The sequence below is a fragment of the Ammospiza caudacuta genome, chromosome 6 (assembly GCF_027887145.1).
Source record: "Ammospiza caudacuta isolate bAmmCau1 chromosome 6, bAmmCau1.pri, whole genome shotgun sequence".
Classification (NCBI taxonomy): Eukaryota; Metazoa; Chordata; class Aves; order Passeriformes; family Passerellidae; genus Ammospiza; species Ammospiza caudacuta.
The window spans coordinates 30,473,100-30,497,624 of record NC_080598.1 but is presented as its reverse complement, the minus strand read 5'-3'; the positions used below and the strand labels follow the sequence as shown (position 1 = coordinate 30,497,624).

At 38.7% G+C, this 24,525-nt stretch overlaps 1 protein-coding gene across 7 annotated transcripts in view; it reads right to left on the bottom strand.

The window, feature by feature from the left end:
- NUMB (NUMB endocytic adaptor protein) overlaps positions 1-24,525 on the bottom strand; it is a 92,643-nt gene that overhangs the window by 47,321 nt on the left and 20,797 nt on the right. For 5 of the 7 annotated variants that reach the window (XM_058807309.1, XM_058807314.1, XM_058807310.1 and 2 more), the window contains exon 2: positions 4,565-4,646. The exons of 1 other annotated variant lie outside the window; for it this stretch is intronic. The gene's annotated coding sequence lies outside the window, so the exon portion shown is untranslated. Of the gene's footprint in view, positions 1-4,564; positions 4,647-8,337; positions 8,443-24,525 lie in introns of those variants that run through there. One more of the 7 variants, XM_058807307.1, reaches the window with a different exon arrangement.

Sequence of the window (24,525 nt, the reverse complement as noted above, 5' to 3'; positions counted from 1 at the left end):
AAAAAAAAGGAATCTATGGCCTGAAATAAAGGGGAGATGATAAAGTGATTTGGTCAAGTCCAATATGGGTGATAAAAGGTTTCATGTAGGAACTTAATGCCATTTTCTCTCTGTACCTCACAACATAATGTTTTTTTAGATAATTTCAGTGTTTCTGTTAAAGAACAAGCCCACTATCTGGAATTAGTACTCCATTATACCAATTTGCCACAACTCCAGTCAAGGCTGGATTTTTCTTTATTCATGGCAACAGACCTGAAGTTTCTCAGACTTTTAGCAAAACCCTTCATCTTACTAATTTCAATGTTTGCATATTTTAATTTGGGGTAAGAGGTGAGAGGAGGGAAGGGGTGAACTCCATGGAATTAAAAAAAAGGATGCATCGATCAGTCTGCATTCAAGGTTTGTGGTTTTATGGAAGAATTCCAAGTAAAGTTTTTCATGTCTGCTCTTACAAACAAATGCATACTTCCCTCCCCCACTCCCTCTTCCTATCACTCGGCATTTAAAGCCTTTTGCTTGCAAGGATAGTAATGCTGGACTTTATGGAGGCTGTAGATAGGAATTAAACTGCTACAAAATTTCACAGGCACTGTTTTCTTAAACACTGATAATAATCTCTCAGACATTTCCTTCCACAGAAGTTACCAGATTTCATGATGGTCATTAAAATTAGTAAGACGTTATTTTTGACCAGAAGTGATACTTATGAATCCACAACCACTTGCTCAGTGAGTATTATCACATAAAGCTTCAGATATCAATAAATCCCACTGTTCCTCTCCAGATTTTTTTTTTTACTGCCATTAAACTCAGTGAAAAGAAAGTTCACTTTAAGTATATGTAACAATGAAAATGTATTTCTCTAAATAAGTAACTCTGTATACATCCAAAGAGATGGTTACCCTTTTCATCTAAAATCAAATTAATGATTACAAAATTCCTTCGAGATAATGAAGTTTTTAATGAAAGCTTTAATTAAGAAATGGAAGCAATATGTTAATTTCTCTAACAATCTAGTCAAAATATTTGGTCTTTCCAAGACCACAACAGGATTTTAATTCCAGCCTGTAAACAATATTTAAACCAGTTCATATAATATAACACTGCTGGGAGGGGGAGGGGGGGGAGTACAGTATGTGAACTTCATGTTGCTACCTGAGATAGACTGCTCCAAACTGGTAAAACTGCTTCACCTACCAAACCAACTGCAAGAACTCACATCAGCATGTCACCTTCTAGTCAAAACTAAGTCTATGGTAATTCAGAAGGTCAAGTCTTAGAATACAATGGACTAGAATATAATAGATTCAGACTTACTGCACCACCTTCCTGGTGATATAATATTGGGATCTTAATTCAACTTTTTTCTGTTACCTTTCTCTTCCCCATATTAATTCTGCTAGCATGCAGATTTTATCTCTTTCAAGATCAGCACAGAATTTCTGCTACAAAAAACAAACATGCATTAAAAGCCAAGAACAAGCCTTTGCATGTGGGCTTTCTCCACAAGCTACACTCAGATCTCAAAGTTATTATTATTAATAAGAAAAGGCTAGAACGCACATTCTAACACAGAGAGTTTAAAATAACCTTCATGTGATAATGAAAAACCTCCACTGAAATTGTCTGTAGAATTTGGAAATTAAGATCAAAATTGTTCCCATACTCTTAGTGAAGTAAGACACAGAATACTCAGAGAGATGAAGTTAAACCAACTACTTTAAAAGTTAACCAATCATACATTAAAAGACAAAGTTACGACGTGCACCTCAAAATGCCAGTGCTGCCTCTCAGTGTCCCAGTTTACCTATACAAGGAGCTAAGACTATCACCCTCTTCCATAAATACCAAAATCCTATAAATTTTCACAAAACTGTCTCACTATTCCTCATTAACAGTTCTCCCACCTGATTCTAAACTATTTTGTATTTTATTTTTATAAAATAAAAATATTTAATTTAATTAAAATATATGTTTATTTTAGCCCCAATGTGAAAATAAATGTTAATTTAATATTATGAGCAAGAAAAGATCATGAAAAGGTGTTTTTATTTCAAAAGCTTCAAATGAAGATATAATTATAAGCAGTATATACTGAATTAAGTCAGGAACATCTCAAACCATCAGTAAAACATGCTATCAGCTAGGGCTGATAAGAACTACAGAAATATTGCATATTGCACCCATTAATTCTCTTTAAAATAAGCTGCCATCTGAGACATGGACAAAAAGACCATGTTCATTATTCAAACATTATTCAGATGTTCATTATTCAAACAAATTGAGCTTTTGACCATCTTGTTACAGTTGTTCAAACCCAGGAAAAAAGTTCAATATTAACATCACCCCGAACTAGAGAGGTATGTAGTTTTTTCCTGGTATAGAAATTAACATTCCTCACCCCCATCATGATCTTGAGCAAAGTAGGATGCTGCCTATCATATGTGTGATCACAGCTGTGTTTCCTTGAGAAGGTGAAATGCATTCCACAGCAGCGTGGCAGGTCATGTTCTCCCAGAGGGAGATCAGGCTGCCCACAAGTCAGTACAGCACCGCAGGCAGGGCTGCCAGCAACAGTGGCAATTCAGCAGCTCCAGTGATGCCAAACAGCCCTCACGAACACACCAGTCTGACTGCATGACCTCAGCTAGGCTAGAACTGTGAAACCCACAGATGTCTCTCACCTTTCTAAATCAAGTGTTGTTCACAGTAAAACAGCTACAGTGATCTGCTGCAACACACAGAGTTTGGTGGCAGAGTCACAGAAAGTGCACTGCCCGTAAGTAACACATGCTGGAAAACCACATTGCTGCAATAGCCTCTTGAATCATACAACACCTGTCATCTTCCTAACTTTAAACTGCTTTGCAAAGAACAAGAAAAGTCAAACAGGAAATAATGAGGAAAATTTGTCTTCATTCTCAAGTCCATCAGAGCAATCAATGAAGCCTCAAGCTCAGCAAAGACAGAAATATCACCTGATGACCCTGAAATCCTGCACCCAAAGGCAGCCTTTCCACATTGGCAGCACATGCACTTCTACAAGTCACTCCTCAAAAACCAGACACAGCACAGAGCAAGTGGCAGAAGGCAACCAAGGCATCACTCACATGAATTTCCCCTGAATAATTCATATTCTACCATTGCCATATTCTGCATTGCCTGCTGATGAATGTGTACAGTGGCAAGCAAGAAATTTCTCTCCTCATATGAGTGAGTTTGACATAGAAGTATGAGCTCTACAGTTGGGGCAAGTAGAAAATTGTGCTGCTGCTACTGCCCAGGCTTACAAATGAAATCATGTCCCTTGTGTTGCCATCTTGGTATGGAGAACACCACCCTGCTTTCATAAAAGACAGCTGCTTCCTGGGGTGGCAACTGAGCTGGGCAATAGAAGACAGGATGAAGAGGAAGGCAGTCTAAAAATGCCTGCAATGGAACAGCTGGCATGTGGCATCAAGGCAGGCAGGGACTCAGTGAAAAGGACACTGAACATTGTGCTGCCAGATTCACACAACCATAAAAGTCACAACTGTGTTATCTTCACCAGCAACTAGTCACAGAGTCCACTGATTTGAACAGCACCTCCATTATTCTGGCAGGAGACTGTAGCACAATTACTCCATTCATATATCAACATCCTTAACAGTATGCCCTGCCTTCCCTTTCTGAGTTTTCTCTTATACAACAGGCAGCTTATAGGACACTGACAATATAGATAACACCATTTAGAATGCTATTAAAATTAGGTGGGAGACAACACCACCTTCCTTCATAAGGAATCAATTATACATTCCTTAATTACAATTCCTCTACATATATTAAACTTCACCTTATTTACTTAGTGGCTTGCTGACATAGGTACTGAACTGAGGTAGAAAGTGAACTTATTTCACTCTAGGAAATCACATCTCCTAAGAAGTTGGCATACTGTGCCACTGAGATGAGCTCAGTTGGCTGGAGTGTGGTACCAATAATGCCAAGGCTGCAGGTTCAGCTCCTATATGGGCCATTCACCTAAGAGCTGGTCTTGATGATCCTTGTGGGTTCCTTTCAACTCAGAATCTTGGGATAATTCCTCCTTGCTGGCAAGTTCTGGAAGAGCCGATCTTGACCACAGCTCCTGGAGGACCAAGCATCACCTTATGTCACTTTGAGATTACCAAAGGCACACATTTCTCTTGGCCAGAAAACATATAGTGCACATGGCAGAACTTAAAGTCCACTCAAACTGCACCATTCCTCTGGCAGCTTTAGCAATCTTCACACCTGGTTAGCTAATGACAATTGGTGTCTTGCAAAAATACATCAGCAAAACTATGGGAAACCAAAGGCTGTCTACAGCAGAATGGCTAAGGCTCCCTACTCGCATCATCAAGCACTTGCTCATACCTCCCATTAACTCTCAAAGGTCAGATTTCATTCCAAAGGCTGATTGTGCATCAGGTGCACTGCAATTATCTATGTTACAGAGACACCCTTCTACTCTGCTTATGGTTTGCACTACATCTTCCCAGTTCTAACTCCACCCCCTGAGATCATCTACACAACAGCATCTTACCTGCAGCTCTCTGAAGCTGCACACATCACACCAAACAACCAGCGCAACTAAAGGCAGCGGTCTCCTTCAGTGGCGTTACTTCCTGGAAAAGGAAAGGATTCTCAGACAAGAACTACAAAACTCATCTCTCCATACGAGAGTTTTTCAACATTATAGCAATCTAATCACTGCAGGTAAGAGATGCTGAAAGCCTTTATATAAAGCCTTGCTACAAGCATAAATACACAGCTTTGCCAGCACTGAGACTTGAAAAGTTGGATCCCTATATCACAAACTTAATCTATAAAGTAGGAGCAGAAACAGCCAAGTAGCTTTTACATATATTTCTCTGACCAACTTAGTCTCATGACAGTGAAACTGTGCAAATGTCTATGGGCAATTGAATCACATGCCTCAAAGAGGGCTGTTGCAAGCCACAAACCACTTTTTCTCAAATTTCACACTCACCAGATTTAAGAGTAACACCAAATTGACATTTTTCAGTGATAAGGCAAAGTTGATAAACTCACAAGTATCACCAAAAAAGATCAATCATCAATGCAATAACATGTTCTTCAGTTATTTACATTCAGTATTTTACATAAAGAAGGCTTCTTCAATGAAATCTATCAATTTGCAAATGTAATAGCTATTTTCAAGGGCAGCCTACTTAAATTACTCCATTTTAATTAAGGATAAAATAAGTATTTAATGAATTCAGAGTTCTTATATTGTTCCCTCACTGCCTGTAAGAAAACACTCTACAAAGGAAGGGGCAAAAATCACGTTCTCCTTTTGCACTTCTCTATTGTGAAATACACCCTCTAAGGTTGACCATCACTGTTTACACAGGGATTATATAGAAACATCTTTATAAAGTACACAGTGTCTGACCACACAAACTGACAGAACTTCCTCAGCCCTTCCAAGTCTCGAGTCTGAGCGATGACAACACGATTAAGTGACAACAGTTTCCAGGACACTCATATTCACATTGCCTATTGGAAGTTCCTTATCACCAGAAAGGGCTGCAGTCCATGCATCATGGCTGACAGCTACTGTGGGTTTTTCCATGTTCAGTTTCTTTCCTGTACTTGGTCCTTCTGTTTTCACGTTTAACTCAAGGCTGAGTCCTTTCTTGGTCCATCAATTTGAATTTTAGATGTTTCTTAAGATGAAACATTCCAATCATTCTGACTGGAAGTAAACTTAATAGTGGTACAAGATGAAACCTCCAAAACCCTGAAACTACAGCAGAAAGAATGGGATGAAATTCAGTGTGCCCTGGATTCTAAACCCCAAAGCTGACAAGCAACCACAACTACATAAATTTCTATTCCCAATATTTTCAAATATCAAGTTAGTGATCTACATAGGCCTTTTTTATCATCATAGAATGTCTCTCTCCCTTAATCCTTACAAAAAAAAGAAGAACTAAAGATGAAAGTGACAGAGTAACTTCAGAGTCTGGAACTGAATGCTTTTCATAGCCTCTAACATGAACTTCTAAAATGCAACAGGCTGCTGTAACAAAGCCAAGATAACTGAGGTTATCTTGGATTGTCCTCCAGCCACACCCAGGAATGCAATGCATGCCAAAACTCCACAGCTGGTCACAGACATGGGCGCAGGAGAAATCACAGTGTGCTCTGAGTCAGTTTTTCACCGCTGGAATCAGGCATTTAGGCGGGCTTGCTATAAATATCCAGTGCTGGAGGTACAGGAGGAGATTGGAGCCATATGTGGGAGACCCAAATACCAATTACACACCGAGCAAAGTTCCAGCAACACAAAATTAAGGACGAAGAGGAGATTCAGGAAATGGCCTCCTTTAAGGCATACAGTCTGCATATTCTGAACTCTCACAGAAACAAAGCAATCAAGAAATAAGGCAGGGAAAGAAATCAGAAGTTTGGGCTACAGAAAAATCCCCCTTGTATATTATCATACAATCCTGTTATTGAACTTATGTTTTCTACATAGAAAAAGTAAAATTTGTGTGAAAAACCAGATTAACTAGTAAGGCAAAAATTCCAAAATATGTGAGTGACCACGTAAGCTAATTTCACAGAACATACCTAAAGTCTGCCCAAGCTTAAGATCATATTCATAGCTGAAGATACATGTGGATCTGCTCCAGTTTTGGTAGTTAAATTGTCTTACTCCCTTTTTCTGTTGTTTGTTTGTTTGATGGGGAGGGGAGGATGTTTTTCTACTAAGAACATTTTTACTTTTCAAAATATTCTCTATAGGTGAATATTCTCTATCCTTTTCTACTCAAAATATTCTCTATCCTTTTCTACAAAAGAGGATTTTTAAATTTTTGTTGCTGCTACATTCCTCTTCCAGAAGGCACCCTGAACTCACAAAACAATAAATATCTGAATAGAAGTTTAAAAATTGTCTTACATTTCACAAGAATGAAGACACTTACAGCAAACTTGTACATTTTTTTCCTAAAGGGGTAGAGGGGTTTGGGTGATGCAGAACAGGATTACTTGACATACTTATTTCCCTGATACTGGAAAAAAGGCTACAAAGCATTCCTAAAATATTTGATAGTCTTGAGATTCACAGTAGGAGACTGTATTTCATGCTGGATAATAGTATTATGTTACACATAAAAACGACTATGTCTGTAAAATTAAACAGCTACAACACGTGAAGCTCTCAGCAGAGCTGTTCGGTTTGAAGGGAGACTCCAGAAGGGCCCAAGGGACTTGCAACAAATCAGCAAGAGGGATGACTGAACACCTCTGTAAAATCTAAGTATCCCAGGTTGATGACCACTGTGTGAAGTTAATCTATGCTCACTTTGGTACAAAATCAGAACCTAGACCTCTGAATGATTCTCTTTATAAAATTAATTAAGAAAAAAAAAATGTGCTTTTTGTAGATATAGTTACCAGAGACTGAGAGCAGGCAATGTGTGTCAGTATTACTGACTAAGCATCATGTCCTAGGTCTGAGAAGTAAAAAAATTAAGGAAATAACTAAAACATTAATAAAAAGGCATCGCTGGTATAGCTATTGCTGTGTGACATCTTATCTAGCCTTTATAGCAATTAATTATTGACTGGCATCACAGAAAAAACAGATTTTGAGTAGAAGTCTGAATATTAATAACATCAGCTTAATGAATATGATGTTTAAAACCAAATCCAAGCAAGACTCAAGTCTTCAAACTAGAGAAACATTTAAACTTATCTACTAAAAACACTGTAAGAACACACGTTGTTTATTTACACTATACTGTGTTTCAAAAGTTCAAACTTTCAACGTATCAGTAACTAGTAACATTTTCTGAATCTATTTTAAGTGGCTAAAGATTCTCCCTATGCAAACAATTAGAGGGACTTTTTAAAGATCTCAGTGAAGTTAAAGGTCTAGGTTGAGATGACTTCTGAGAACATGAATAGCACTTCTACACAATGTTCTCAGTTATATTAAGATACACATTTTAAAAAGGAATAAATGTCCTGAGGATGTCCCACAATTTATTTATAATATTTCATAGAATCTTTCAAATTCGAAAGCTCACAAAATCTTAAGACTAAAAGATGTGGTATTCAGTTTTTAAGAAATGATGGAGAAAGCTTAGTTCAGGGAATAAACAGATTACACAACCAATCAAAGAAAGGAGAACTGACAGAGTACACTGCTGATTTCAAACAAGTGCTAACAAATAGCTCCTTCAATAATTTGAATCCAGTCCACCCTGGATTTGAGAACTACAAGACATTCACTGTTACCCCATAGTATCAAGTCATTGGTTTCCATAGCACTTTACTTACCATTTGGGAAAAAGTCTGTTGTTGTAAGGACTCCACAGATTATTAACCATACAGACTTGGTCATTTACACTACAGACAAATACAGATGATACAGTTCCCCAAAATTCAGAGCATGAAAAGGTAAAGTTCTGCAAGAGAAGGAGGTAAGGCAAGAATGTAGCTGTGACACTGGATTCGCTGGACAGGCTGCCCTGAGACACTCCCTGCAAATTCTCTTCACCACCCACGCCCCCCCACATTAGGCATCCAGATATGACATGCAGCAGGAAGGGCCTGGACAGCCTTCGTTGTGGGTCAGGTACACTGGAACACTTTGGGAAACCTAAACCAACTGCACATGGCCCCAAAGGCTACAGCCAGGGTACCCAACTCCATCTGGGAAACACTGCAGCATACACAAACCAAAGCCACCTTCAGCTGCCTTCTTTTGCACAGGTTCTGGTAGTGCCTGCATCAGTTCTGACACTCCAAAGCAAACATTTTCTAACAAGCTACTACAGTCCTAATACCTTAGGACAACTCAATCAGAAGCAATAGCTATATCAGAAGCAATAGCTATACCCTGCTATAGAAGCTAGCACATCTTATTGTGACTGTCACTTATTACATTCCACCAGAGCACCAACTGACACAAAAATAAAATTAAAAATATAATCTACCGAATTTTTTTTTTTAAATCTCTGCAGTTAATGTGGTCATGAAGTCCATCCTTCTGTGACAGAGGATGAAAACCAGTGAGTTTTAGGAGGCATCAACAGTCCTCCACTTGGGTACAACAACTTCATGAAACCTTCAGCACCACCCTGCTTTTTCTGCAAAGCCTGAGCAATTGCATCATTGGGCTACTGGAGATGCCTCATTTCCTCTGCATCTTCAAGGCTTATGCAAGGTTTTACCAGCTCCAGCTGTGCTCACTGATAACATAAGAAAGCTTGCAAAAACATCTGAGAAGGAGCAGGGTAAGGTCCAGAGTGAAACATTTGAGAATGTACAGCATATAGTATGTTCAGTTCCATAAATTGAATTTAGTGTTATTCCTGAATCCTGCTTTCACTCATTCAAGTTTGTCTTTGTGACTGGCAGAGCTACTTTACTCTTCAGTGCACACCTATAAAAATAACTGTGCAGACAGGATCCCAAGGTGTACTAATAGACAGTCACAAGCCTAGACAGCAGGAAGTTTCAGCCTATTCCAAAGGAGCTTAATACTTAATGGAAGCATAGAGGCCTACAATTACACAGCTAAGTCCCAATATGTTTTTTACAAAATTAGAGCTGGAAAAATTCACCTGTCCTGAGAAGGAAAGAACCCAATGACAGAAGATAGAGGCAGCCAGGAAGACATTTCCAGAATTTCTCCCTTCAGCCTTGAACTACAGAAGCCATTCGTGGTTTTTACACCTCTTGAACTCCCACAATATATTCAGTCAACATGGTTTACCTCATCAGTAAAGACTAGATCAAATATCCAGAATAAGTATCTCTGCAAAGGGAGTCTACAAATACTCAGAGATATTTTTTTAAAATAAGTATCAGAAAATATAACACACACCCCCCCAGTTTGGTTATACGTACCATGGTTGTTTGGTAGTTGTATATGTTAGCTTCTGCCATTTTTGTCTGTTTTTTTAAAACAAACTTATTTCTATCATGCCAAGTACAAACTAATGCATGTATATGGGACTAAAAGCAGACAACCATCACTCCCACTCAGAAAGTAAAAGGGAACTGGATTAACCTGAAAAGATGCAGTCTGAATCCCAACCTGAAATATACTGCAAAATTTACATAGATGGCAATTGTGGTGGCCAAGGGCAGGGAGGGAGAGAAGTACTAAGTATTTTTTCATTTGAGAATCCAAAATTCTTGCAGTTACAGAATTTTAATCGACTGTTAGGCAACACTGCCTGACCACTTCCCAAAACTTGGGGCAGCAAACATAGTGACTTCAAGATGACATATTTATAGCACACAGAACCCACATACAGCCACTAATTCTATAATTAAACACTAAAACAAGATGCTATTATGAACACAATGTCTCTGGCAACGTACCAAATTCAGATGGACACTGAAATATCTTCTGGATAATTGAACTCGATCTAATCAGGAGTTGGTATTTCCTGGCCAATGATGACTAACTCTTCTAAACCATCATTAAGTATCAGGAAATACCCACCCCCAACATCAATCACTATCTAAACAAACACCAAAGTATCATGTTTTGAACATCTTCACTCACAGATAAAAACCATACAGGCAAAAGTGAGGGGAAGAAAAACCCTTTCCACCAGTCTTCAAGTAACCAAAATAAAAAGTCAAGTCCTAATATTAATAACAAAATGTGAGTTGGGGCCAGATCTCCAGCTCATTTGTACAGTTTCACAAGATAACACTGGGCTCTTCCATGGTTATCTCACTCCCTTCATTCATACGTTAAAATGCTACCAGAATTAAACTGATCCAAACCACAACTATGGGATGGTGGGTTAGAGAAGAGCTTGCACTAGTACTGAGAGTAGTTTGTACAGTGAGGACACTGGTCTTGCACATCTCTGCTGTGCCCTTCCCTCTCAGCTTCCATGTGCACTGTCCTGCTGCATCGACCAACTCCAGCTGTCAGCAACCCATGAAAAGAAACAGACCAAGGAGCCTAAAGAAGCCATGCCTTTCCATCTCCACTTTCTGTTCCATTAAAAACAGCAGAGGAAAGAAAGCGCTTCTTAGCTAAAAACAAAGAAAGAAAGAAAATGAACCCATGGTAAGTGAAAGACAACATCACATTTATATTCAGGAAGACTCAGGAGTGGACAATTGTCCTCTTCATTTCTGTAGAAACCAGAATTAAAGGCTCTCAGTAGGAAAGTCACAGCTCTAATCCCCCGTTCCCCATCTCCCTGAAGGCACTAATAGAAAGTTTTCATCACAGAAGTCAACACATCACTATGTTGTGAATATTAAATCTAACCCAATAAGATTGCCATGATTTCCTCTCCTATCCTTTTTCCATCTTTTTTTCCCCCTTTAAAGGCAAAATATTTGCTTTAAAACTGCCATAAGTGCACCAAAACTATTTTTAATTTACTTAGAATTACAAAATAATTTCATCCCTGATGAAATTGCTAGTTGATATTAATTATGCTACTCTTCTTCTATTAGAATTCTACATACTTACCTTAAGCTGGCAGGTGGTTCTCTGCAAGTCGAACAGTTCCTAATTAAATCCTAAAATCCTATCAAACATCAATACTTAAAACTACTACCTACCAGCAAATCTACATTTGTGTATCAAGAATGATTTTGTTTCAACAATCATTCTGGTGAGCAGAATCTACTGCCTGAATAAAGCAGCTTTTTTGTTTTTCCCTGATCATGAAAAATCAAACCTCTTATGAAAATTGATATTCATTGCCAACCCTCCTCCCAGAAGAGCTAACCACTTATCAAACCACTACAGTAGATCTTGTGGCAACTCTTTGAGCTGTAATCAGAGATCAGACTTACATTCTGATCTCTAGGGGAAAAAACCACCACTACCACAACACAGAGCACACACCCATACAGAGTCCCCTTCATAATTTAATTTACCAAGATGGCTCCTTTTCACTCATCTGAAAGCATGTTATGTGTCAACGGTAAAAAGGAATTCAGCTTTTTTGGAGAATACTTTTTTGGACCAACACCCCTGTAAGCAGAGTGCTATACCTGTGAAAACACATTAAACTTCTGGTTCAGAATTCAGTTTGCAGGCAAGTGAGCAAATATCAGCATTACCTGGCACAATACCTCTTGCACTCCTAGTGTCAAGTAGTTCTCAAAATGTTACATCTGTGCCACTGAAATTAAACTAGTGACATTGTTCTCAAATTGGGATGCTTACATAATGAGGAGCAATAGCACAAGTAATCCAGAAGCAGCACTCTCTTAGCACTAACTCACAGCACTGTAAAGACAGAAATGAGTTGCTACACAGAAAAAAGTTCAAAAGAAAACTTTCAGCAGCAAACTGCTTTAAAAATTTTTAATTTTTTTTTTTTTTTAATTTTTTTAAAATTTCCTACCAATACAGCCCTCTAATTCTACTATATAAAGGTGTCTAAAGTCAGTCTACATCAATGTGAAGCATGTAAATTAAGAGTCATGATTTGGGGGGAAAAAATAAACAGAAAAACAAACTGAAATGCTACCAAAAAACTCCCTCAGCATTTACCTTGCTATTTAAAACATCTGTGTAACATGGAGTAAAACAGCCTGCTAAATTATATCTATAATATCTATAAAGCAAGGGCAGAGTTTTGAACTAATCAGTACAAAGGTCCTCAAGAAACTGAGTTTTCACAAATTACAGCTTTGCACACAGTTCAGTTTATAATGTGGACTTTGTAAAGATTTGCGACTTTCCTAGTGACGCGCTTCTGAGTACACAACAATATGAGGAAGTGCTGTAGCTAATACCCCTCTTCTTGCAGACACTCACATATCAAAGGTGCATCATTGTTTAAAATGGCTCCAGCTCCAAAGGGCGAAGATCTACTCCCTGTCCTGTCTTGACCTTAAGGGAGGGACACACTGTCCACCAAAACATCCTGTCAGGAAAGCAGTAAGAAGTGTGCAAATTTGGAGATTAGGACAATAAATACACTTTTGCTGGTTACTTATTTTGGCTTTCAAAAAATTTCTTGTCAAAGAATACAGAGGCTTTTCTAACCAAGTTTTGTCCACACCAGAAATCCTGATGAACATGTCCACTTGGCAGCTGCAGGGAACTAGGAACAAGGTATTTGTGAAGCTCCCTGTGTGATAGTCTGGTGTGAACGTTTTCATTGTTACATCCATTCTCTTTTGAAGTTACATATTTCCTGAAACTGGTTTAGCAGAACAAAACTGCTATTAATTATTTGCTATTTCTTCCAATATAGATATTTGGAATTTATGTGAACATAGTCCAAGTCTGTTCACTTGTAAAATGAAGTACATGCACCTATTTAGGGAAAAAAAAGGGATGTTTACTGCTTTGGGGTTTTTTTCTGTTTCCTTTGTTAGGACTGCATTCTCAAACCTGTGAGGAGATGCCCATGACCAGTATTTTAATCAGGTTCTTTTGCAATATTTCTTAGGACTGGCACCAAGTTCTTACAGAACAAGCTGTTTAGGTCAATAATAAACTGCAGGTCTCCTAAATAAATTGGTAATATTGTACCTATTTCTCTCTTAAGTAAAATTACTGCTTTTTACTGGTCAAAAGGTCTTATTTTATCAAGCACAAAATCAACAACAAAAAAAAAAACTGGCCCAGATTACTCAAATTACTACTTTAATTGTGGTTTTATTGTGTTTTTATTATCATGCCTTTATATTTATATTTACCTTTATATTTAGCTATCTGTTCTCCCAAGATGAACAGTGATCTCTGCATTTTCTTAAAGCAAGTGGAGAGCATTAAGCAAATAAGCAACATTATTTCAACCTTTTACAGTAAAATGTCTACTGAAAGCCATAAAAAAGCTTAATTCAGGTTAGTGTTATAAACTCTAACCATGTTTACTGGAGTGAAACAGTTGGACAAGACTGCTCTCATATTTAGTTCAATCGCTAAGTGTCAGCAATTAGTTTGCATCTCTAGATACTTGCACTTGAAACTGAGATTTGGAGAAAAATAAACCCAGCAGATGAGATCTCAAACACTTGGTATTTTTTCCACCTCAAGCTTTTCATACCTTAAATAAAATGCATTATATCATTTTTTAACATCAGGTTAACAGCTAAGAATTTTTTTGAGAGAGAATGTAATTTTCTCAAATAGCAAAGAGAATTCTGCAAGCAACACACAGCAAAACACAAAGCCAAGTCACAGAACCAAATCTGAGCTTTATATATTAAAACCCAAAACCAAACAGTGAAGCTCACTTTCATGCTGTGCTTTTTAAAACAGTGACAAAGCAAATCATACAGTTCAGACCGAATAAACCTGATGTTACAATTTCGAGGCTCTAGTAGCATTCTGTCCAATGTACACACACCATTTTCTATAAACTAAACTAAGATTGAGATCTCCATTTCTCAGGAACTAGAAGTACTGCTAAATTCACAAATGCCATTTCAAATAATAAAGAAATACGTTAGTACATGGAAAAGATTAATAAACATAATTTTTTAGAAAGGTTCACTACATTATGAGCTGCTACTTGGGCTTTGTACAAACTCACAGGAAAAATATACCCCTTCTTCAAAGAGTTGTTACAGAATTGTTTTGTCTTCACTGTATTTTTACTGGTCAGCTTCAATTGCACTGAGCAACCTATAAGAGCAAAAGTCAGTTTTTGAAGTCCAATTTCAGACTGAGCAAAGTCTATCAAAAAATTTTCATGAAGTCCTGGATTGCTTACCTAGCTGTAATGGTGTGGTTGTCATATTACACTGTGCCATAATTACCTCTATTTAAAATAAGAAAACAACTCTGTTTAAACACTTACTGTCACTTTAAGATCTTCAACAAACTACACTGCAGTCATGCTACTGTACACATCAGGGATAGGACTACCATCTCTTTTAGAAAGAAAATCAACTCCATTTAATTCCTGCTTGAATCTAGACATCTGGAATCAGTATATACATGAGGAAGAATCACACAGCTGCAACTGTATAAATATTTTTCTTACCAATTCCCTGCCAAGAGAATCTCAAAATTATAAGATCAATTTCACAGACAAGAAATAAAACTAAGGTCACACAGGCAGAAAAGCTTTTAGAATTTGGGTACTCATATTTGGCATGAAAGGTATTCCAGGGCTAACACACAGTCTCATCTTGAATCACATTTTCCAGATTTAGTTTCCTGTGAACTTCTGGGGCAGAGCTGGTGCCTCCTTAAACTGGCATAACGATTATCACTGATTTTATCATAAGAATTTCTGGCATCCACTTCAAATAACAATTCAGCAGACAACACACATTCCAGCTTGCGTTATTAGGATTAAAACAGGAACCCCTTTCTAGTGATATATTCCTTCCAACAAGGGTTATCTAAGCAATTGCCAAACTGATTGCAGTTGATTACAGTATGATGATGCATAGACACTTAGGTATATTTGTTAGCTGAAAATACTGCAGCAAATGTAAGTCTTCAGAGGTTTGATTTATAAATAAGCTTGAGAATGCCCTTTTGATCTAATACAGTACCTTGGAACCCATAAAGTATCTGGAACATTATTTCTAGATTCAGAACACTAGGAGAGATTATTTTTTTTTGTTCACCTCCAGCCAAACAGTCTGCATTCTGCCTCCTCATACAAACTCGTAATACCTGTGCAACTTCTTTACAGAAATTAATACATATGGTCATCTACCACTGATGCACCAAAAAAATCCATTCTTTCCTTGGACACATCTGCTAACCCAACATAAGTAAAAAGTTAACGACGGAAGCCTGCAAAAGTGTTGTGTTTACAGCTGAACACCTATATCAAGCATCAGTGGCACCAATTCTTTGACACGTATTCTTTGTATAATCACATTTATCAAAGTTTGAGGCTGGGTTTGGTTTTGTACTGTGGCTAAGCAACTTTGACAAGTATCGCCATTGCAGAGACTGCCCATATTTTAGAAACTTGCAATGGTTTTTCCACTCATATTCCACCATTCATGAAGGAACAAAGCTATGGAAGAATGTCACAGAATCAGACCACAATAAAGACACACTACAGCAGACCAGCTCAAATGTTAGGCAACAGAAATTGACACGATGGGCTGTTTAGCAGGGAAGAGCATAATCTGTAGCATGCAATGATTCCAAGTTCTCCTCCTGAAGTTTGTGAACTATTACATTTCCAAGATCACACTCAGCACTGATCCTACAAAGCTGCTGCTTTTTGCTTCTTTCAAACAACTATAGTCACATTAGAGTTTCACTTTTTAAGGTTTATGAAAACCTTCCAGAATTTACCTACTACTACTTACTTGCAAGTTTGGCCATGACAATCAATACGGGTCATCTTCATCAAGTCCTTCTCGTGGATTCCAATTTCTTGTATCAAATGCTTTATAAAGCATCACACAAAATGCTTAACACTTCTACTCAAGCTATTCTGGTCACCTGTAAACAGACAACTCAAGAATCTGTTCCTAATCTTCATCCTCAAAGGTTTTGCCTGTTCATCACCCACTTCTTTGCAACTGCTTACTACAGCTAATGTATTTCAAAAGATTTCAAGATTTCAAAACCTTGAAAGAGAGGTGCTTCAGCAAACAGTAATGTGAAGTGACAAAATTAGTTTTGAAGACTTAAGGACAAGATGTTGCACTTTCACAAACAAATAACTTACAAATCACATGCAACTTGTGGCAGCAGAGATTGACTGTACAGACTGTGGGTTCAGCAACACAGGGCTAAACAGCAAGAACCCTGCAAATTTTCAAGGGGCACACCTCTATGATTACAATCACTTTCACATTCCTCACCTCATCTCACTCTGACATAAAGTAGCATTTAAATAATCATCCAGAGCTGTGAAATCACCTCGTCAACACTTCAACTATCCTTAAAATAAAAGTTCTAGTTTTGTTATCGCAGTCTTCTCTAGGACTTTGATAGTTCTCTCCAACAGTTTTTGCATATTTCAGTCTAATCACCACACATAAATGGCTGTATGCTGCTCAAGGTGGAGTACCAGCAGTCTGCCAGCACCTGGCAACTGTGTGAGCAGTGAAGCACAGGGATGATGATGTTGGAATGCAGACACACTTCCAGCAGATTTGCTTGCTGAACCTTTTTAAATGTAAGATTTGTGTCAGCCCATGTCTTTAGCCTGTCAAGGTCCCTCTGAACAGCAGCAAAGGTGTCTGTTTTGTCATCCACTCCTCCCAATTTTCCATCATCTGTGAACTTGCTGAGGGTGCACGGCATCCCAGCACTCAGGTGTTAATGAAAACAAACAGCCCACGCACTACTATCAGCCCATGGGGCACACCACTGCTAATTGGCCTGCAGCTGGACTTTGTGGCACCACTGACACGCCTTTGAGCCCAGCATTTCAGCCAATTTGCAATTCCTTTCCTCATCTACTTAGCTAGACCAGATGGTGAGGGTGTTAAGGGAGACAATGACAAAAGTACTGGTAAAGTTAAACAGTACAAACTTCTCTTTTCTCCTCCATCAACCCAGTAATTTTGTCAAGGAAGGCTGCCAGGTTGGTCAAGTACGATTTCCCCTACCTAAAGCTACAATAACTATTGCTAATCATCTTTGAGTCCTTCTTATGTTTGGAAATGGCTTCACAGGAGAATTTTCTCCATCATCTTCCCAGGGTCTAGGTGAGGCTGAGCAGTCTGCAAATACCCAGACTCTCCTGCCCTTCTTGGAGGCAAAAGAACACTTGCATTCTTCCAGTCCTCAAGAAGAGTCTTCTATTGTCTCAATCTTTCAAAAATAATTCAGTGGTTTTGCTCTGATATCAGCTCTCTGACCACTCATAGGTGCATTCTATCAGTTCCCATGTACTCTCTTGTGGCAAACTTTTTAAAATGTTCCCTTACTTGGTCCTTCTCTACTGAGGCTAAATCTTTATTGCTCATTGCTCCAGACCTCCCCACTAGTCTCAAAGGCCTGGGACTCCAGATGACAAATCCTATAAATAAAGGTAAAAAAGACATCTAGTACCTCAGCTTTTTCCGTGTTTTCCTTCATCTCCCTCTGGCTGGTGATGTACTTGCAGAAGTCTTTCCTGTTGCCCTTCATATCCCTGAACACCTACCTGAAAACTGAGGTCCAAAGCCAATCCCAAGTCACACCTCTTCCATTCCTCGTGCACACAGAAGCAGTGAAGTTTAGATTCAAAAAAGGGTATAGTAAGGGAAAAGGCACTTCTTGAAAAGCTTCATACTGGGCATATTCTAACTTAACCACTGTAAAACAGTACACACAAAACAAAGAAACCAAATTGCCTCTCTACTCTGTTTAACCTCATGACACAAGTATCATGCTAATGATGGCTAAGCTTGCTCCTGCAGTCAGAAACATGCACTGGAATGAGCATGATTAGGCAGCGACACAGCTCTCTTCTCAACAGTAGCACAACCTCTCTGTTTATAACTGTGCTGAAAGTGAATTGTTACTTTCAGGAAATCTAAATCATGCATCCTGGTGGTTATATATTCTGTATTTTACATTATACAGCTCTTTCATCTTATGTATTAACTCATACCTTACGGCCTGCCCTGCATTTCTAGGGCAAGGCAACATATACACGTGTCAAGAGGCAAAATGTTATAACCAACAATTTACACAACTCACTAGGCCTGGACAGTATGCATTAAAGATCTCTGACTCTACTTGGTAAATGACTGAGCTACCAACAAGCATAACCATATGCCTGTGGCATAGCCAGCTTTATGCCACAGGATAGTGGATGCTGCACTCACATGCAAAGGGTCATAAAAGCAGTTCTGTGAATCATACTTTAGAGCAATAGGCTGGTTTAAACAAACAGCAGTAGGAAAAGCTGTAGAGAAGCAGAGACTATTAACAGCCTGATGTGTCAAGACAAAAATGACATCTTTACACTTATAAAAAGCAATGTATTCCCAAACTTCAGCGTGTTTTAAAATAATAAATCATTTCAAACCTAAGGCTAGGTTAGCAACTAAGAGGGATAAACAAAATCCAGTTTTGCAGAAGTCCAGATATGCTTCAGTATATCCAGCTAGAGGCATTCCAGCCACTCTACCACTGTATGATAGGAGGCAATTCTTAAAGGCACAAGGAATCTGAACAACTGTAGAAACACCAACAAAGAAAATCTGAGGAAACCAACAGTACGTCCTTAATCAGTTCCCTCTAAATTGGTGGCTAACTAACTCCCTAACTGATTTAACAGGTTTTTTAAAAAGCCTTTGAACAAAACTTTAATTAAATCTATTCCAAAACAAGTACTCATTTCAGCTCAGTGCTCTAGGTAAAACTCCAGTGCATTTACAAGTATAATCAGTTCAGCAGTTCTCCCTCTTTCCTCTATAAATACAGCTATTTATGTTTGACCCCAACCCACACTAAAACTCAAATACCCAGCATGCAGCTCTTTCATCTACTCTTTTTCACAACCTGATCAACAGCAGAATGGCAGAAGAAGAAAGGTTGAGCGTGATACCTTCAGAAAACAGTCAGAAAGGGTTTTTTCTGTCTGACTGTGATAGTGAATGCAAAGACCCGCCTGAGCAAGTGCTTTTACTACTGGAAATGCATCATACCTGCACAAAAAATACCATTTTCACAGAATCACAGAACAGTTTGGGTTGGAAGAGAGCTTTTAAAGTTCATTTAGTCCAATGTCGCCTGCAATGAGCAGGGATATCTTCAACTAGATCAGGTTGTTCAAAGCCCCACTCAACCTTACCTCAAACACTGCCAGGGATGGGCTGTCCACCACCTCTCAGAGCAATCTGTTCCAGTGTTTCACCACCCTCTCATTTAAGAAATGTAAAACATTTCCTACATATATCTATCTAAATAGACTCCTTCAGCTTGAAGTGATTACTCCTTGTCCTGTTGCAACAGACTTTGCTAAAATATTTGTCTTTCTAATAGTCCCTTGGAGCACTGAAGCCTGCAATAAGGTCTACCCAGAGCCTTCTCCTGGCTGAACAATTCCAGTTCTTTCAGCCTTTCCTTAGAAGAGAGGTGCTCCATCCCTCTAATCGTCTCCATAGCCCTTCTCTGGACTCACTCCAAGAGGTCTGTGTCCTTCCCATGCAGGGGACCCCAGAGCTGGATGCAGCACTGTGGGTGGGGTCTCAGCAGAGCAAAGGATGTCATCAGCAAATTTTCTGAGGGTGCACCTGATCCCTTTAACTACATCATTAATGAAGATATTAAATAGCACAGACACCTGAGGGACACCGTTTGTCACCAATGTCCTTTGGGACACTGAGCTGCTGGCTGCATCCAGAGAGTAGTGGTCAATGGCTCAGTGTCCCAGTAGGCATTGGTGAGAGGTGGTTTAACCCATCAGATTTAAAACTCAATGAAACAGGTATCAAAGCAAATGAGTAAAGAATAAAACCAAGATACAATGAAAATTAGTGTTATTTATTTAAATTTTACTCATTTTCCAGTTACTGCTCTAGTTCTATTAACATCCACCCATTCAAAAAGCAAAATTACATCTCTTCTCAATACATTTATTGAAAATCCAGGTATTAACATGAGACCTGTAACATCTCAAGCATCCCTACAGGCCAGGACACTCAGAGCCCTGTCCTATTGACTCAATTCTGACCAAGCATTTGAAAGCCTGTTTTGAAACAGGACAATGGGTCACACCACTCAGCACTTCACACATCTAAAGAGGCATCTGAGCATGGAAAGCAGAGACTGCCTGCATCTCTACTGGTTATTTCTGTACTCACCAAGGAAAAAGTGTGATCAACTGACAAGAAGTAATTTTATTAAAAGATTTTTTTTTTGTCCAGAAACTGATGGCATTTACTAATTAACAGATACAAAGGTCTGTTACAGTCACAGTATTTAGCTTTTTAGCAAAACATGCAGAACAAAGCTTCAGCAAAGTAAAAATCTTACTAGTGATCCACAGGTCAGACACAGCCCATCAGGAAATTTTAGAATGGATGAGACAATGGTCCTTTACTACTTGGACATCTAAAGAAATGGAGTTTACTTTACAAAACTGAGAAACTTCAATTAACTATTATAAATTATAATTTCAATACCATGGACCATTTCATAATATTACTTCTTTTCCATAAAGAGGATTTCTGTGTTTTTAATCAGATCTCACCCTATTCAATGGCCACTGCTAACAATCTTCAACCAAAAAAATTTTGTTGTATGATATATATCTGTTTATGCTGTGTGAGTCTGGGAGAGAAGAAAAAAAAGAAAAAACCCATCAAGTACGTTTAGTATTAGGACTGTTTTTTCTGTTACTGGTTTTTAATTCCAGTATGTTCAAAACTGAACAAAATGGCAATAGTTTCTTATTCTATTGTATAGATACAATTTCCTTTCCTTATATATAAGGAGAGGAAACATATCCTTAATAAGGAGTTTCTCTCCAGAGCTATATCTATCATAGGTCAGTCTTCAATATGAAAGCCAGCAACAAGCTCATCAAACCCTTCCTGAGCACTAAGTGACAAGACTAACAGTGAGCACTGCTAAGCCAAATTTCTCAAGGAATCTGCTTATGGACATTCAGTTTTCAGAAATATTGATATGACTAGGTCCATGCTACTGAATATTACAATTTAAGTCCCCACGAGGTCACCTACCTGCATTAAATGGCACCTAAGCATAACAGTGACATCTGTACACATCTGCTGAGAAAACAACCAGCACTTAACTTTCATAAAGGAAAAGCGAAAATAAAAGGGTCCAGGTGCTGAATTATGAAATTTTGTGCTAGTTTTCCAAAGCTGGTTTCTCAAATTGCTAGTTTCATTATGGCTTCCAAATCTGAAATTTCAAGATCATTAGAAGCAGAACAGGAAAACTTAAAACAATCCTCCCAAAATGCTAGATCATAAATGAAACAAAGAAACTATGACCCAAATACACATATTTTACATTATGCTGGTTACCACTGAACGAGAAAAACTGGTTTGCCCACATGGACAAAAGAACGGTATTACTCACCCAACTAATGTTTCCCTAATTCAACTTTACCAAAATGAGCATGCTCTTTAGTCTATTCTTGAGAAAAACTCTGTGACAGTACAAAGTAGTCCTGCAGTTTCATTACAAAAATGCAAATGGCAGAAAATGGCAACAGTGGTCAGGCAGTGTATACTAAGATTATGTATGAGCTAAAAAGGCCATAATGCCAGCATACCACTACGGATTAGGACTTAACACAGATGAAAGGTTTGTGTGATAGCTGAATACTTAAAAACTTTTGACCCCACCAAATCTTTTGGGGACAAGAGCTGTCAAGATGCAACACTGCACCAGTAATACAGAAGCCCACTCCTAAGCATCTCTGAACTTCCATGACAATCTCCTAGACAATATATTTATTTAGATACTTCCCTGACACTTTTTAAATTTGCTGTCACTTGAAAACACTTTATTTGCTATCACTTGAAAAGATTTGTCTGGAAATAGCCAGATATTTACCACAATCAAATTGCTAGCTGTTCTGGTTATTTCAGAAATTTCATGTAATAGTTATAATTTTGTGGTGGGCTGACCTTGGCTGGACATCAGGTGTCCACCAAAGACATTCCTATCATTCCCACTCTTTAACTGGTCAGGGCAGAGAAAATACAGTGAAAGGCTCTTGGGTCAAGGTAAGGACAGGATCATCACTCACCAATTACTGTCATGGGCAAAACAATCTTGACTTGCAAGTCAATTTAATTTATAACCAATCAAATCAGAGTAGGACAATGAGAAACAACTTTCTCCCTGCTTCAGGATGGGGTCTCTCTCATGGGAGATTATCCTCCATGAACTTCTGCAACATGAGTCCTTCCCATGGGCTGCAATTCATGAACCCACTGCTCCAGCATGAGTCCCAACCACAGGGTAGAGTCCTTTAGGAACAGACTGCTCCACCAGAGGTCCCCTGTGGGGTCACATGTCCTGGCAGCAGACATGCTTCAGCCTGCATTTCTCTCTCCATGGTCCACAGGTCCTGCCAAAGCATCCTCTAGCACAGGCTTCCCATAGGGTCACAGTCTCCCTTAGGCACCCACTTGCCTTGGCATGGGGGTCTCCAGGGGTTCCAAGTGGGTGTCTGCTTCACCTTGGATCTCCACATGCTACAGGGACGCAGCCTGGCTCGCCACAGTCTCCACCCACAGGCTGCCGGGAAATCTCTGCTCCAGCACCTGAAGCCTCTCCTGGCCCTCCTTCACTGACCTTGGCGACAGCAGACTGCTTCTCTCATATGCTCACTCCTGTCTGTCTGCAACTGTTCCCACACAGAAATATTTTTTTCCCTTCTTAAACCTGTTATCCCACCATTGCACGGGCTCAGCCTTGGCCAGCAGCATCTCCACCTTGGAGCCATCTGGCACTGGCTATATCAAGCATGAGGGGAACTTCTCACAAGCCACACCTGAGCTCTTCTTGCTACCAAAACCTTTCCATGTAAGCCTAATATATTATTGCATAAAACTTGAAGAAGATCTAAAAAGGAAAATTAGTGTTAGTATTTATGCTCCATTTTTAGATATCCTTGGCTACGAAGAGTCCGCTTCAGCCCCCTCTCCCCTGCCTCCTCTCTTCTCATCTCGGTAACATAATTCTTCAGCCTTAGATGTAAAACATCACAGTGAAATGTCTTTAGTTAATTATTACTAGTTGTATAAAAATACTTATTCATATAAATATTAGTCCTAAATTACTTCATTATCCATTTAAAGATACTACTTTTATAGACTTCTTGTTTCAATAAATTAAATAAATATAAAGCCATTTGCAGATGAATCAAGCTTTTTAATTCATCTATGTCTATATATAAACAGAGGCAGAGGGGAAGAGTTACTATCTGTTTGTTTTAGAAACAACCACACATGTAGCATTCCAAGGCTGTTCATAAAAATTCTTATGTGTGTGTGCAGTGTATGGAGCCACCTCTGAACCTTGCTGATGGGGTTTTGCGTACAACAGGCTTAAAAGAATCCTCCAAGGTATCACCTCATGGCAAGCAGCCATTTTCAGGTACAGTTCATGGGACATTCAATATGTTTGATGATGAAATGTTCCTACCATTCTAGCAAAAAAATATGGGCTGCACTGCTCTTCCCTAAATTTATCCAGTAGAGACTAAGGTTTCTCAGTAAAACCACAGACCAAGTCCACACTTGCTAAAAACAGAACATGACAGCAGTTGGCATCATACTATCATAACCTTCTTGCGATGACAAGTGTTAGGTTTTCCTTATATTTAACTCATTGTCATCTTTCATTACAGCCTCCTCTCAAAGGAGAAAAGATGATACACAAACACGCACGGAGAAAGCACAATTACCTCACACAACAGTCATTTCTCAGCTCTGCCAGGTATGAGCTACAGAAGTCAGGCTGCTAATTCCCTACTGCCTATTACTACAGTTTAACTGTATTTGGCTTTATTTAAATAAGAAAAAAAAAGGTTTTAGTTTTGTGGTTTTTTCTGTAATCTGAATTTATGGTAACAGTTTAGCTTTACATCAAATCCAAACTTGAGTTAC